Below are 15,396 nucleotides of genomic sequence, written 5' to 3' on the forward strand. Positions count from 1 at the left end.
ACGTGGGCCCTTGTGGCTGCGTTGGGTCGCTTGTCTTGGGCTCCAAGAAATATCTGATTAGTTAAATTCCTAGTTTTACTAGAATTCAAATAATTAAGAGTTTAATTATAGTTGCAATTCTAATTTAATAATAATTTCAATCCTAATAGGTTTGGTAATTCTATTCCTAGTAAAACTCAAATTCCTTATTTTCTACACTATAAATATAGGGCTAGGGCCTCATAATTATACACATCAATTGAATTGAAAATTCATATTCTTTATTCCCATTGTGTTCAAGGGAGAACATAATACAAGCCTGCCCGATACATAAAACCTTAAGTAAGATCCTATGTTGTTGAACCTAAGGCGGATCCAAACGTGTTGTGGACTTTCTACGGAGGAGCAACATTTGGGGCTCTAAAGACTTGTTCTTGTTCGGTTCCGGAGCGGCTAGGCAAGGCACGCATCACATTGGATGTCACCTAAATTATGCTAATTGACTATGTGGCAATTAATTTGGATTCTGGCTTAATGGTTTTTCCGCATGACTTATATTGTTGTATTATTCATAACCTAACAGTAGTATCACAAGCCTCTAATTAATTAATTCCATAATCAATTATAGTTAACATGGATTAAATTTTATAAATTTGCAATGAATTAAAGGGTTGATTAATTTCGTGATTGTAACTAATTGCAAATTCGTGAATTTGATTATATGTTCGCAGGATTTTCGGCAGTTTTGTCAATAATGGTCGAAGTCTTATGTTTTTATAGTGAATTTCGCATGTAAACGACGTTTTAAAATTTTGACAAAAATCAATGATTTGATGCCGAACCCAGAATTCCCAAATTCGAAGCCTAACTATGACTTTTTGGAGGTTTTAGTTTTTCGAATGCCAAATTTATAATTATTATGATGTTAAATTAAATATTTGCGAATGTTGTATGTAAATCTTGAATCTATGATTGACCTACTGTATATGTTGAACAATTTTAAGGCATAACTTTGTTAATTATACGACCTAATTTGTAATATAATTAATTTGTTGAATTTCAAATAATTTATAATTTGTTTTGATTTTCATAATTAATTGATAATTTAATTAGGATCTTGTGATTAAAAACCACCATAAAATTTGTTAAATTGAAAAGTTTTAAAATTTTATGACCTAGATTTTAATCCCTAAGAATATATGTAATCATAAATTAATTTGAATAATAAATTTTTGATTTTTCGCCTAAATTTAGTGAAATTAATATGGATTATTAATTTGTCGTTAAATTTAAAAATAAAAGTTATTAATTTTTATAAAACGATAACAAATCTTGCACGCACGAAGCAATGGAAGCTAAGTGTTACCCTTAAGGGATGTTGCATAGTGCGGGCATGCGACGACGAGCAAGGGAGCTTGTCGCCCATGCGGTACGAGGAAGCGAGCAAGCACGAGCATGCGCGCGCGGGCACGGGCCTGTGTGGTGTGTGTTGTGCTTGTGATCGAGCAAGGCGACGATGCATCATAGCGCAAGGCAGAGGAAAGGCAACAGCACAACGAGCAAGGGAGCTCGGGTGCCGCTGCGCCAAGCCCCCAGCCTAGCGCGCACCAGCAAGCACAACAAGTGTTGGTGTGTTGCTTGCTGTTGTGCGTCACTCGGCCAGCAACAAAGCAGGCCATGGGCGCTGCACTTGTGCACGCGGCCCATGGGCGCTGCGGCGTGGCTAGCTTGGGCGAGGCGTGGGCTTCGGCCTACGACCTTGCCTTATCACTTTGGGCCGTTTGTTTATGTTTCGGTTGAAAACGATTTTAATTAAATTTAATTTCGTATATTAAATTTTTCTCGGCATTTAATTTTGATTAATTTAATTATTATAAATTATTTTATACTAATTATTTTAATAAAATTAAAACCATGATAAATTTTAAATTAATTAATTTTAATGAACTGAAAATAATATTAAGGGATTTATAAATTATTTTATATGAGCTTCAAATTTTAATTAAATTTGTAAGTTTCCGATTGGACTAGGAAATACAATTTTATGTTTAGAAATTGGAAAACATGTAAATTCTTAGTTTTAGTGGGAGTTTTACTCATTAAACTCTTGATTAGGTCTACATTAATTTAAGATTAAAAACACTCGATTTGAACTAATAAGGTTGAATAATTTGTAGATTGTTGGAACCTTTGATTAGTTGCTGGAAATGTTTATGTGATGCATGATTTTTTCTACTAACTTGCTATGTGGGCCATTCAGTGAATGGTATAGTATGGCCCAAATAGGATAGTAAATATGGTCTGCGTATCATTAATTTGAATGTAAAATTGGTCTAATGCACCAAAGTTTTTATTTTAAATACGATTTTTTCATGAAATACCCCCGAACTTTGGCGTAATTCACCAAATGCCCCCCGACTTTCAGAAATTCATAAAATACCCCTTTTTCAAAACATAATACACCAAGTACCCTTATGACGTCATCAATCCTAATTAACCCATTTAACTCACCCATTAACCATTTTTTTCCAATTAATTCACTAAACTCCTAATTAACCCATTTTTCTTTTTCTTTTTTCTTTCAGCTTCTTCCATAGTTCCATGGATCTCCCCCCTCCTTCTGTCACGACAAGTCCAACCCCATTAGCGCCATCAACAACTCCGACATCTCCCTCGGCAACTCCATCAACAACAAGATTTCTCTCTCTTTTGATGCACTCAGCATCCTTCATCCCAAAAATTACTTACCCAGGAAAAAAAATTCATGTCAAGCTCCCAAACTAAAGTTCCCAGAAAAGAGTGTAAGCAAGAGAGGGGCTCAATTAGGGGGATAATTTCAAGGGAGAAACAACCTTGTTCTGTTTAATGTTCTGATTATTTGCTCACTTTCTTTGAAGTTCTTCGTTCTTTAATTTTTCAAGCAACAACTGCTCTTGAAGATTTCAAACATCGAACTTGAAGGTGCTCGAGGAGGCGGCGGCGGCGGGTTTTTCGGTGATAACAACCTCAATTGCTGGGCAGGTGGCACCGGCTGCAACCTTTTTTATGCAGGCCACCGGTGGTGTGACGACTATAGCCGCCACTCATTTGTATGTCAATGGTGCCCATGAAAGGGGGATTCTTGCGGTTTTGCGGAACTCCTTGGGTATGTTCGAGTATGATATTAATTAATAACTCCATATGTACGTATTTCTCTTTGAAAGTCTGAATTTCTCTTTGATTTTTTTTTTTTCAATTCAGTCATTCTTGATTTTGGGGTTTGTTAAATTGATGAGATTTGGTAAATTTGTTCAATTGCTTTGATTTTTTTTTTTGCTTGTTTTGCTTATTTTTAGGGATGTAATCCATTCAATTAATTATGGGGTTTGTTAAGTTGATGAAATTCGTTATGATGGAATTTGGTTTGGCTTCAATGGAAAAAAAAAAGGGCAATCATGAATGATTTGCTGGTGAGCTGATGGAAGGAGGAAGGAGAGAGAAAGAAAAGAAAAAAAAGGGTGGGTTAATGGGTGGGTTAATTAGGTTTGTTAATGGGTGGGTTAATTAGGGGTATTAATTAGGGATTAGATGGTTAATTAGACGTTAATTCGTCGATTATAGGTTTGATGACGTCATTAAAAATATTTGTTGTATTAAGTTTTGAAATAAGGGTATTTGGTACATTAAGTATTGAAATAGGGGCATTTTATGAATTTCTGAAAGTCGAGGGGCATTTGGTGAATTACGCCAAAATTCGGGGGTATTTCATGAAAAATCCGTTTTAAATATGGTCTGCGTACCATCAAAAAGTTGTAATTAGTTTTAATTATAGCATATCCTATTTGAAGAAAATGACGCCTCCCATGATGAAATTCAAGACGGAGTTTCCAATCCATTTTCAAAGACGGAGTTTGAAGTTGAAGCTTCAAGATGAAATCGGGTCATACTAGATCACATTTAAATCTTATGCATGCTTTAAGTTATTTTTTTCTTTAAATATGTCTTAATTATGCATGAGATTAGTGCTTGATTATGTTGCATGATTAAGGATTTTAGTTCACTTAAAATCTAACCAACATAGTAAGAGCCTTAAGTTCAAAACCTTAAAAATTCAGTTAAAAGGTTCCATGCCAAAATAACACTTACTTGGATAAACTTTAGGTCAATCTAAGAAATAGTTTTCCGCCATAGCGAGGTGTTACTGTAGACACCTACTTTTGTCCCCATTCCCGAAAGGGAAAGGTTCGATGATGAAAGCATAAATCTCCACTTGACAACGCATCTCCTATAAAATAAAGAATCTCAATTCCCCTTTTCATTTCACCCGAAACCTGCTATTTATGGAAACCTGCTAAAAATAGTAACTGCCGTAAAGGGTAGCTTCTAAAAGTGGCAAGTCATAAAAGATAGAAACCTGTCAGAATTAGGTGTTGCACTCCAATGTAAATCCTAAATGAGAAAGAAAACTGCGAGAATCCTATTCCTAATATGATTCAGAAATAAGAGTTACGTATTAATTAAAATCCTAACGAGCCTAGAGTTCGTAACGAGCCTAGACGCATTCCGTCATTAAATTGATACGCACTAAAAGACTCGATTAAGTCTCAAACACTACGGATTTCAGGAATCCGAATCTGACTAAGAAAACAGCCCAAACATCAATTTCAACGCCCAGCCCTGGGCGCTGAAATTGCATGGGCCCTATTTTCAACGCCTAGTGCTGGGCGCCGAAATCTTTGACGCCAAGAGCTGGGCGCTGAAAATACCTGGGTATGTGTTTTTTCCTAATTCTTTGTGGATTAGAACTCTGCGATTCTATCTTTCCACGAACTCATCCCTATAAATACAACCCCAAATTCGACGTGAAAAGAACACAACACACAATTCATATTCTGAGTATTGACTCCAACCCTTAACCTAAGCCTCACGCTGCGAAATTGTTCACGCGTTCTGTCGCAATCGATCCATAAATCGAACAGAACGTATCCTGTCCCATAATTTGAGATTCGTTAAATAAAAAGGAGAAATAGCAAAGTCAAAGTGGTTAGTTTTCTGAGAACCGTGACGCACCTCTCAAGGGTGCGTCGTAATGTGTCCCTTTTCGATGATTTAATTGCTATCCTCGCCCTTTTTATGAACTGTTAAACTAAGTAAATCTGATTGTTCTATCACGCCTAACAAATATAATATTTTTGGGAATTCGGATTATCATGCTAGGTCCCTTAATGCTATTTAAATCAGATAATCGCGATCGATCTAGTATTATATGCTGCATATTGCTAAAATCAACTCAGATTAGTTTAATAGTTAACGCATGTCCCTTCAATTATTTATGCTGAGCTAGTAAGGATATCCTGCCTCTGGAGTTATCGACGAGCGAGTACTCCTCTCGGTAGTTACAGTCCCCCGAACCCTCAATCTCTACCTTGCGGGTGTATGTTGAGAGATCCGCACACCAGGAATCACAAGGGAACCTACGGCTGTCGTGGTCAAACATAATTGCACTCCCTTTATGTCACGATAACCGGGTTTTGTGAGCTTTTCTCATTGTCGTTAAAAACTGAATGGCGACTCCTATATTACTAGTCAATTGGGTGTAAAGTCATAGGAAATCCAATTACACTTGATTGAATAAAAAGAATCGTCACACCCACGAGGGGCGAGGTCACGCATTAGCCTCATGCTTTTTCGACCCCCCTCACAGTGACGAATCCACTGGGGATATTGAAGGAAATACTCGTGCTTGTAGGTAATCAAAATAGCCGAAGGGTGAAACGATCTTACCCTGCGTTTATTTCCCCATCAAGTTGGGACGACCTGAAAATCAACATATTAATGTGAACGGGCAGAACAGCATAACGAATCTCGGCTCTCTCGGGAGTTGGGACTAAGGATACCTTTTTTCGCCAATAGGGGGTGCATACGCCGCGCATGTTGCCCTCTCGGTACTTGTGCAGGTAGTACACCTATCCCGAACCCAATCGCTCGCTCATTAGGTCCCTCTCGCCTGCATGCCCCCTTGGCTTGCACTTGCGGGTTGGCCTCTTGGGCGAAATTCGTCTGTTGAAGACACTACCTCGACCAGGGCATGTGTTGGATCTACGATAGAAGCGGTACCAAGCCAGGCGCAAATACTACCAATAGAAGCCTATCATAATCTACGTGACATATTTAATTTTCAAATACATGTTTGTAATGTAGTTATGTGTAGCAAACTATGTGACTATGTTATGATTGTGCATACGAATAATGCTAGACAAATAATGCTAGAAAACCAACGACCTTAAAAATTGCCCAAACATTCATGAACCAATTGGCCAAAGAGTTATACCAAAATACGTGTTCCGCAAGTCCGAACGATCACCACAAAAATAAGCGACGCTCGGGATGGCCGTAACGAATCCCACAAACGTTGCACAACGCGTAAAGGACGTTATAAGGCACGCACGCAAAATTAAAGTCGCAAAAACAAAAGTAGACGAAAACTGAAAACGAGAACCAGCCAGGGACGCATTTTCAACGCCCCTGGCTGGGCGCTGAAATTTCGCACGCCCTTAGCTGGGCGCTGAAGTTGCTGCCTGGCCTTTTGGTCAGGCACAGCAGCCTCGGTGCCCACGCATGAAGAAAATACGTAGCAAATTTTTTTTTCTACGAGGGCGTATGAAAAAGCACTCGATTCTAAAAGCGACTAAAAAGTAAAAAAATATAACTCTTTGTGTCGTTGTTAGGTCTCCTACGAAGACAACGCTCGGCACCAAAACCGAGCATGCTAATTAAACGACCTTGAATGTCACATGGGCAAAGTATTCAAAAAAAATAATGTTCAAATGAAGTTTTCAAGAAAAATAATGTTCAAATAAAAAAATAAATCCGAGTCTAGACTAGGCTATGCCAAAGTACAATCTAAATCCTAAGTCTTAGTTGTCTTATCCATAGAATCGGTCCTAATACTTGGTGTCGTTCTGCAAGCTAAAAGGTTAAACCATATTGAGTCTCCCTTCCTAACATTTAAATCAATAAGCACCCGTATGTAATTGTCATCCCTTACGAAGAGTCTACGGCCTGAATATTCTCTCTCACCAATAAAAAGAATATGTTATAGTATTTGCAAAATGGAAACGGTCACATTCTGAAAATCATTCCCCCATAGTCGCACAGCCCCTAAAGTGAACCTAAGGTGTCAATACCATTGGCAAAAAAAAATTAATGGCCTCAAGGCTTATAATCACATTGGGTCACGACTATCATAGTCCTCTCGAGTCACTCGCTCCTTGAAATACTACTAAGTACGGACTAAAAGATTTTCCATGAATGCAACATGACCAACCATGAAAATACCAAAATCGGCATGCCATAAGGCTACCATTGGGGTAAAGCAATACACACTAAGAGAGAAACCGCATTAATGATTCTAGCCTTGCAAAAATAAAAATTCGATCTCCCCAATTAAACTACCTTGCCAACATTAAGCAAAATGGCGCATGACAAATGAACACCCAAGGGTTAAAATCTGAAGTGTCAACCAACGAAAGTTATGGTCCAATTAGCCTAAGTCTGAGAGTCGCTTGGTCAAGTGTTAAAGGCTTACGCCATGTCATTATTTTGAGTCTAGGCCACCTCCTTGTATTCATACACGGGTTATAATCAGAAAGATTAATGAAAGTTCGAGTCTAAATCACAACTTCCAATTAAATCCCAGAAACTGGAATCTAAAAAGAAGCAAAAATTATTTTCGATGTAATTCTTTCGTTAAATTTCAATAAGGTAAAAATAACATTTTGAATCTACGCTATTTGCACATTTTAAGAAACGACTAAATACGCTTGCAAAGTAAGACAATTTAAAGGTCCACTATAGGCCTACCAAACGAGGCTCGCTCAGTCTCGCCTCGTGACTCCAAGACCACAACCATCTACCTTTTAGCCCAAATAAAAAAAAAAATTTGAAGGATTTATGTTGGGGAGAAATCCCAAGCAAAAAGAAAAAATAAAAAGAGAAAAGGGAGAGCGAAAAGAGCAAGCCATGAAATACTTAGCCCCTAACTCCCAAAGTGCGAAATCTACCCAAGTAAACGAAGGAAAAGAGTTGAGTCAACCAATCCAAATCATAAGATTCTACTATATCTACCCTTTCCAATCCTTATGATCTTAGACGCCTTCCTGTTCAGCTCATTTAACCCATCCATGTTCTCATCGCCATAACCCAAGAAACCATTACCTCGACTTTTGTTCCTGAACTTGTTGTCAACTGCAAACCATGCACGGTCATTGACACGTGCGTCATACCCATTATTTCCAAAACCTGCTCTTACACCACCATTAGCATAATGACCATATAACTTATTTGGATACATCCTGTTGATATACCCTTGAGCCGTCCCCATGCTACTCATTGGCCTTGGTTGATGTAAACTCATGACACTAGTTTGAGACTGCAAATCGTGAGTCCTAGCAGATGTAATCCTCATGCTTGACTAAATACCTGTACAAATTATCCTATCTCATTCAACCCATCTTTCAAGCCGTCTTGAGTCACAAATAAAAAAGAGACAAATGAAAAGTACATTCTACGCTCAACGTAAAAATAAGAAAAAATAATAATAAAAAATGTGAATAATAAAAAGAAACTTTGCAAAGCGCCTCTAAAGTTAGTATAAAAAGAAAAAAAGCATTTAGCGCACAAAAAAAAGATCCGCCCAGAAATCATTTTCAGCGCCTACAGCTGGGCGCCGAAATCTTTAACGCCCCAGCCTGGGCGCTGAATCTCTCTGCTTGCCAAATTTTGTCCAGAAGTGCTCGTCATTTTATCCGCACATGCACGGAAAAATAACGAACACTTGGAGGGGTACAACACGTATTCAGATATACGTACGAAAAAAGACATGAAAAGATTTTTGTGCAAATACATGTACTTAAAAAAATAAAACAAAATTTTGGCTTACGGCAAGGCAACAGATTAAAATAATAATAAACTTCACTTATTCTACCGTTTCAAATAATATGTTTCCACCTCAGAACATACTTATCGAATTCGGCATTCTAAGAAACCATTTTCTAGGCTAAGAACTACGCAAGATCTGATTCCAAATTAAATCTATTTAAGGCGGATACGTAGGCAATCCATGATTCGGTCCAACCAATTTGCAAAAATGTTAGAGCCTATAGAATAACAAGAATAAGAAATAGAGTCCTTTATTGAAATTTAATTACTTGCAATCCAAGTCGAAAGAAAAATTTAAGTCAAAGAAAGAATCCAAGTCATCAAGATGCCAAAACGAGCACACATCGAAAAATAATAAGGGCACGTACCCTTGCCAGAAGGAGCACTCACACTCCTAGGCACCTAGCCAAGACTCAAAAGATCGCTTTGCCTCAATTAAGTGGGGGCTAGCGCAAGCGTCCATGACCTCTAAAGTACTCGACTTGACCCTCCCTAAAGCGAACTAACTCACTTAAAGACTTTCTTTCACCACTAGACATGGTCGTTCGCTTAAAGACCTTCTTTCACCACTAGACACAGTCATGATCGCCAACAAGTAGTAAGGCAGTAAGCTTGCAATAAAGAGAATTGTTCTACGGCATTGCCCCATCGTTCCTTCGAACTCAGGGCACCCGTTCATGGTAATTCAAATGCTTGCGAATCCCCTTTGAAAAAAATCAGGCATTGTCAATAGGACTTGGCACTTAACCAAGGCTCACCCTACTCAGACATATGACACGGGCATCTAAAATCGAAATCTGAAAGCATCATTAATGGGGAGACATAACAGCAACTGGGGGCTAAAAATTGAAATGAAAGAGCTAGGGAAAGAACTAAATATACCTTTACCTTTTGTACGGACATACACCAAGTAAATCTAAGTCAATTTGAAAACGGTTTATATTCCCGCAATTTTGGAAAAGATGGCCCTAAAAGCCTAAAGCATACGCCAAACGGGCACAAGTATATCTTGACGCCTGCACCCTGGCTTCCAGCAAATCCTTATACAGCATTCCAAAAATCGTAATAGTATTTTGATTCACTCATGTAATCCTGTACGAACCCTTCTATCAGTCAACCTACTTAGGGCACCTCGGATTGTACACAGTAGGACTCGGATTTCAAATAATTTTCAAAAGACTTCTTCGAACATAATAAAGTGTCGTTGGTTTAAGCTAAGTATGTGTTTATCTTCGATGTTGCAAGTGAGTCAAAAAAGATTTCTAAATATGATTATGGGTAAAGAAAGGCACCTAGCTTTTGGTCAAGGCACACTTCAACATGTGACTACCTTGACCATGGCAATGTCGCACAATACGACATTTACAAAAGAAGTAGCAGATCACTACTCGAACGTACCTCGCACTAAACGAGTCTGGTTCAAACTATTCATGATCCATGTCACCATGAATGCACAAAAACGTATGCAAGGCGTTATAGCACCAAGCCAATCCCGTAGCTACAGTTGGAGGCTTGAGAAAAACACTCTAAAAATGCTCGAAATGACGATTTCATCGCAAATTCTCGACGCTAATGCTATACATATGTCATAGAGGCATAATCCTAAGCTTTAATCGTGTAAAACGAACCTTAGAGTGGTTACAACCCCTCCCAAATTCTAAGCGCTACTTAGAATATATAAAGTCACCCCACTAACAAAGGGTAACTGAAAATCACGACTCACCAAAACTCCGATCAAACTACTGCACATAACGCTCGCCCTACAAGCGCCCGTTGCACAGTCTACCTCGTTCCAAAGCAAAAGCGAAAGAAAAAAAAATCAAAAAAAACTGTCAAAGTTCTGCCCAGAAATCATTTTCAACGCCCAGAGCTGGGCGCCGATATCTTTAACGCCCCAGCCTGGGCGCTGAATCTTTCTGCTAGCCAAGTTTTGGCCAGATATCCCAACACCTGGAGGAATGTTCTAAGACACGCTGTTAGGCCACACAAGCCTACGCCGCACCATAAGTTCAACCATCCCGCGGTAGAAGTCTAAAAAAAGAGAGAGTAAGGCATATTGCGCTAATGTAGGCACGACCAAGAGCACGTGTAAAAGAGGCAAAGACTACTTATCGCCCACATTCAAAATGCATGCCACACAACTCCTATATTAAGGATTAAAGGTAGCAAATTATTACCTACCACGGAAGGGATAGCTCGCACCTACACGAGCGGAACCCCAGGGCATCTTTCTCGAAAGAACCTACAAAAATCGTACGCCAAAAGGAAGCATCCCAACATGCATACTTGGGGGCTCCAAGCTACGAAATAACCATAGCAAAATAAAAAAATCTCGAAGCAAATGTTTGAACAATCGAAAGGGCACGATGTTTGAGCCCACTTCATGAATGGGCCTGAACCCTATCAAACTTCTAAGCAAACTATTCAAAATCAGTCGTTGCTCAAAAAAAAATGATTCAAGCAAACTGATTAATGGAACCGCACACAACGGCCATTCTATGAACGCTCGCTCGCACGTACATATCATCATTCTAAGTATCGAACATTCACGAACGCGTTTAAAAGGAAAATATACAACAACAAGAGCGGTCGAAGTCTTACGCCTCAAGGTATGTTCCTCGGGCCATATAGACTCGCCCAACGATTGCAATAACTGTACGGCATAAGAGCAACAGTTCCTTAAAATAATCGCCCCAAAACGACAAGCACCGTAGTCCACCAATCGGCTACGGCTTCTCAAGAAAATCATCACGTTCTAAAAATAAAGAAAAAACAAAAGAGAAGAGAATACATAGAACTTCCAAGTGAAATAAACGAATGAACAAGAGGCCAACTATGTCATCAAAAGACCAGCCCAAACAACACTTTCAACGCCTCACTTGGGCGTGAATTATTTCACCGCCCAGTCCTGGGCGCCGAAAATGAACCCAGGCTCGAAAAAAGGCCCTAACTTCTAGTGGGCCCTGCCGCATCCATTCGACTCGAAAATTGCCGATTTCCTTACTGAAAGTCGCACCTCACGACTTTGTCAAGAGTAGCACACCACTACAAAGATCGCTCGCACTTACAAATTAAAAGAAATCACAAATTGCGTATCCCCAAGGAACCCCTTTGACAAGAAATGACCGTCAAGCACAAGTGCTTGATGGCTCGAAAGAAAATATATATTTCAAAAGAGAGTATGAAAAGTTAAAACAATATTCCCAGACTACGCTGTACGAAGTCCCGTGTTTGGATGTCTCAAAAAATAAAACCGGATTACGACCTCAAGACAAAGGTCGTCGTTGATACTTATACATAGTCCCCTAATCAAGGACCCAGGTAATGGAAAAATTGAGCCATAAAGACTAGCTCAAAACCATGAAAGAAGATGACCACAAGACAATGGTCCGTCTAAGCACGTTGTCAACTCACATTCAAGTTGCAACTAAATCCGAGCATCCCTCGAAAGAATTCGCTCCTGCAAGAATGAATTAAAAGAAATTCTCAAGAGAAATCACAAGAAAAAAAAATGAAATAGGGACTTGTCCACCTCAATCAGGCAAGACCGCGACACGCGAATCCCAAATCAAAAAGACGAATTCAGGTTCGCTCACCTCCAGCGAGCGGGGCGTCCACCCTTAGCGGACAGGGCTCGCCCACCTTCAGCGGGCGGGGTCTGCGTCACTAGCCGCGCAGGTCCTCAGTTTTCGAAAAATAAAGTCTTCAAATTCAAAATAGGCTCGCCATCTTCAGCCGGCGGGGTCTACGTCACAAACCGAGTAGGTCCTTATTTTAAAAAAACAAACAAACTTCAAAACAGACTCGTCCACTTCTATCGGACGGGGTGTCCACCCTTAGAGGACAGGCTCGCCATCTTTAGCCGGCGGGGTCTACGTCATAAACCGCGTAGGTCCTTATTTTCAAAAAGCACAAACAAATTTCAAAATAGATTCGTCCACTTCTATCGGACGGGGTGTCCACCCTTAGCGGACAGGTTCGCCATCTTTAGCCGGCGGGGTCTACGTCACAAGCCGCGTAGGTCCTTATTTTCAAATTTCAAAAACAGATTCGTCCACTTCTATCGGACGGGGTGTCCACCCTTAGCGGACAGGCTCGCCATCTTTAGCCAGCGGGGTCTGCGTCACTAACCGCGCAGGTCCTTAGTCGCTGCAGCGATAACTTTTTCTGGTTTTCCCTTTTTCCAAAAATTAAAGGATTGGTTTTCCGTTTTTTCCAAAAAAGAACGATGTGCTGGATTTTCCTTCGTTTTATGTCCCATAAAAACAAGGGTGTTTTCTCGTTTAGCTAACCTTGAAAATGAGAATCTTTAAAAACATTTTTACCTCGTGGTTGGGCTTGGCCAGGCCCAATTACACTTTATAGCTTTGATTTCGAAAACATCTGTAGCTACTCCAAATGACAAAGTGAGGGAGTTTCTACGCCTCTTTAGATACTTCCAATGACAAAGTGAGGGAGTATTCTATACTATCCGTTGACAAATCCCAATGACACGTGAGGGATATGTCGACATTTCAAGTGATGACCCTTAAGTCAAATGTTATCACTCGGGGGCTCGTGAGACCCTCGCAAAATAGGTCACATACACCATGGCTTGTGTGACGCACTCCGTCTAGTACTTTGACCATCGTCTTACTCCAAGACTCAGTCAAAGTGGGGGCTAACTGTAGACACCTACTTTTGTCCCAATTCCCGAAAGGGAAAGGTTCGATGATGAAAGCATAAATCTCCACTTGACAACGCATCTCCTATAAAATAACGAATCTCAATTCCCCTTTTCATTTCACCCGAAACCTGCTATTTATGGAAACCTGCTAAAAATAGTAACTGCCGTAAAGGGTAGCTTCTAAAAGTGGCAAGTCATAAAAGATAGAAACCTGTCAGAATTAGGTGTTGCACTCCAACGTAAATCCTAAATGAGATAGAAAACTGCGAGAATCCTATTCCTAATATGATTCGGAAATAAGAGTTACGTATTAATTAAAATCCTAACGAGCCTAGAGTTCGTAACAGGCCTAGACGCATTCCGTCATGAAATTGATACGCACTAAAAGACTCGATTAAGTCTCAAACACTACGGATTTCAAGCATCCGAATCTGACTAAGAAAATAGCCCAAACATCAATTTCAACGCCCAGCCCTAGGCGCTGAAATTGCATGGGCCCTATTTTCAATGCCCAGTGCTGGACGCCGAAATCTTTGACGCCCAGAGCTGGGCGCTGAAAATACCTGGGTACGTGTTTTTTCCTAATTCTTTATGGATTAGAACTCTGCAATTCTATCTTTCCACGAACTCATCCCTATAAATACAGCCCCAAATTCGACGTGAAAAGAACACAACACACAATTCATATTCTGAGTATTGACTCCAACCCTTAGCCTAAGCCTCACGCTGCGAAATTGTTCACGCGTTCTGTCGCAATCGATCCATAAATCGAACAGAACGTATCCTGTCCCATAATTTGAGATTCGTTAAATAAAAAGGAGAAATAGCAAAGTCAAAGTGGTTAGTTTTCTGAGAACCGTGACGCACCTCTCAAGGGTGCGTCGTAATGTGTCCCTTTTCGATGATTTAATTGCTTTTCTCGCCCTTTTTATGAACTGTTAAACTAACTAAATCTGATTGTTCTATCACGCCTAACAAATATAATATTTTTGGGAAAATGGATTATCATGCTAGGTCCCTTAATGCTATTTAAATCAGATAATCGCGATCGATCTAGTATTATATGCTGCATATTGCTAAAATCAACTCAGATTAGTTTAATAGTTAACGCATGTCCCTTCAATTATTTATGCTGAGCTAGTAAGGATATCCTGCCTCTGGAGGTATCGACGAGCGAGTACTCCTCTCGGTAGTTACAGTCCCCCGAACCCTCAATCTCTACCTTGCGGGTGTATGTTGAGAGATCCCCACACCAGGGATCACAAGGGAACCTACGGCCGTCGTGGTCAAACATAATTTCACTCCCTTTATGTCACGATAACCGGGTTTTGTCAGTTTTTCTCATTGTCGTTAAAAACTGAATGGCGACTCCTATATTACTAGTCAATTGGGTGTAAACTCACAGGAAATCCAATTACACTTGATTGAATAAAAAGAATCGTCACACCCACGAGGGGCGAGGTCACGCATTAGCCTCGTGCTTTTTCGACCCCCCTCACGGTTACTTGTTCTTTCTAAAGGGGTAAGGTACACAAATAATTGTGAGCACATGTTAGTTTTGGTGAAATCAACGATATAACTAAGGAGTCCTTTTATGTCGTTGCAAATGGGATTGGTTTACCTAATAAGTTCTTAGACGTACCTATCAACCAAGAGTAGTTTCTAAACTTTTAGAAAAGGATTTGCTTACCTAAAATATTTTAGAATTGAGTCTAAATACATAGTGTGCTTAATTCTTTAATGATTTAAGGATCTTGGATTCATTTTATTCACACCTGTCGGAACACAAAAGGATCTTAATAAATATTGAGTTATGCATGAATGCTAGAATT

Source organism: Spinacia oleracea, chromosome 2, assembly GCF_020520425.1.
Source record: "Spinacia oleracea cultivar Varoflay chromosome 2, BTI_SOV_V1, whole genome shotgun sequence".
Classification (NCBI taxonomy): Eukaryota; Viridiplantae; Streptophyta; class Magnoliopsida; order Caryophyllales; family Amaranthaceae; genus Spinacia; species Spinacia oleracea.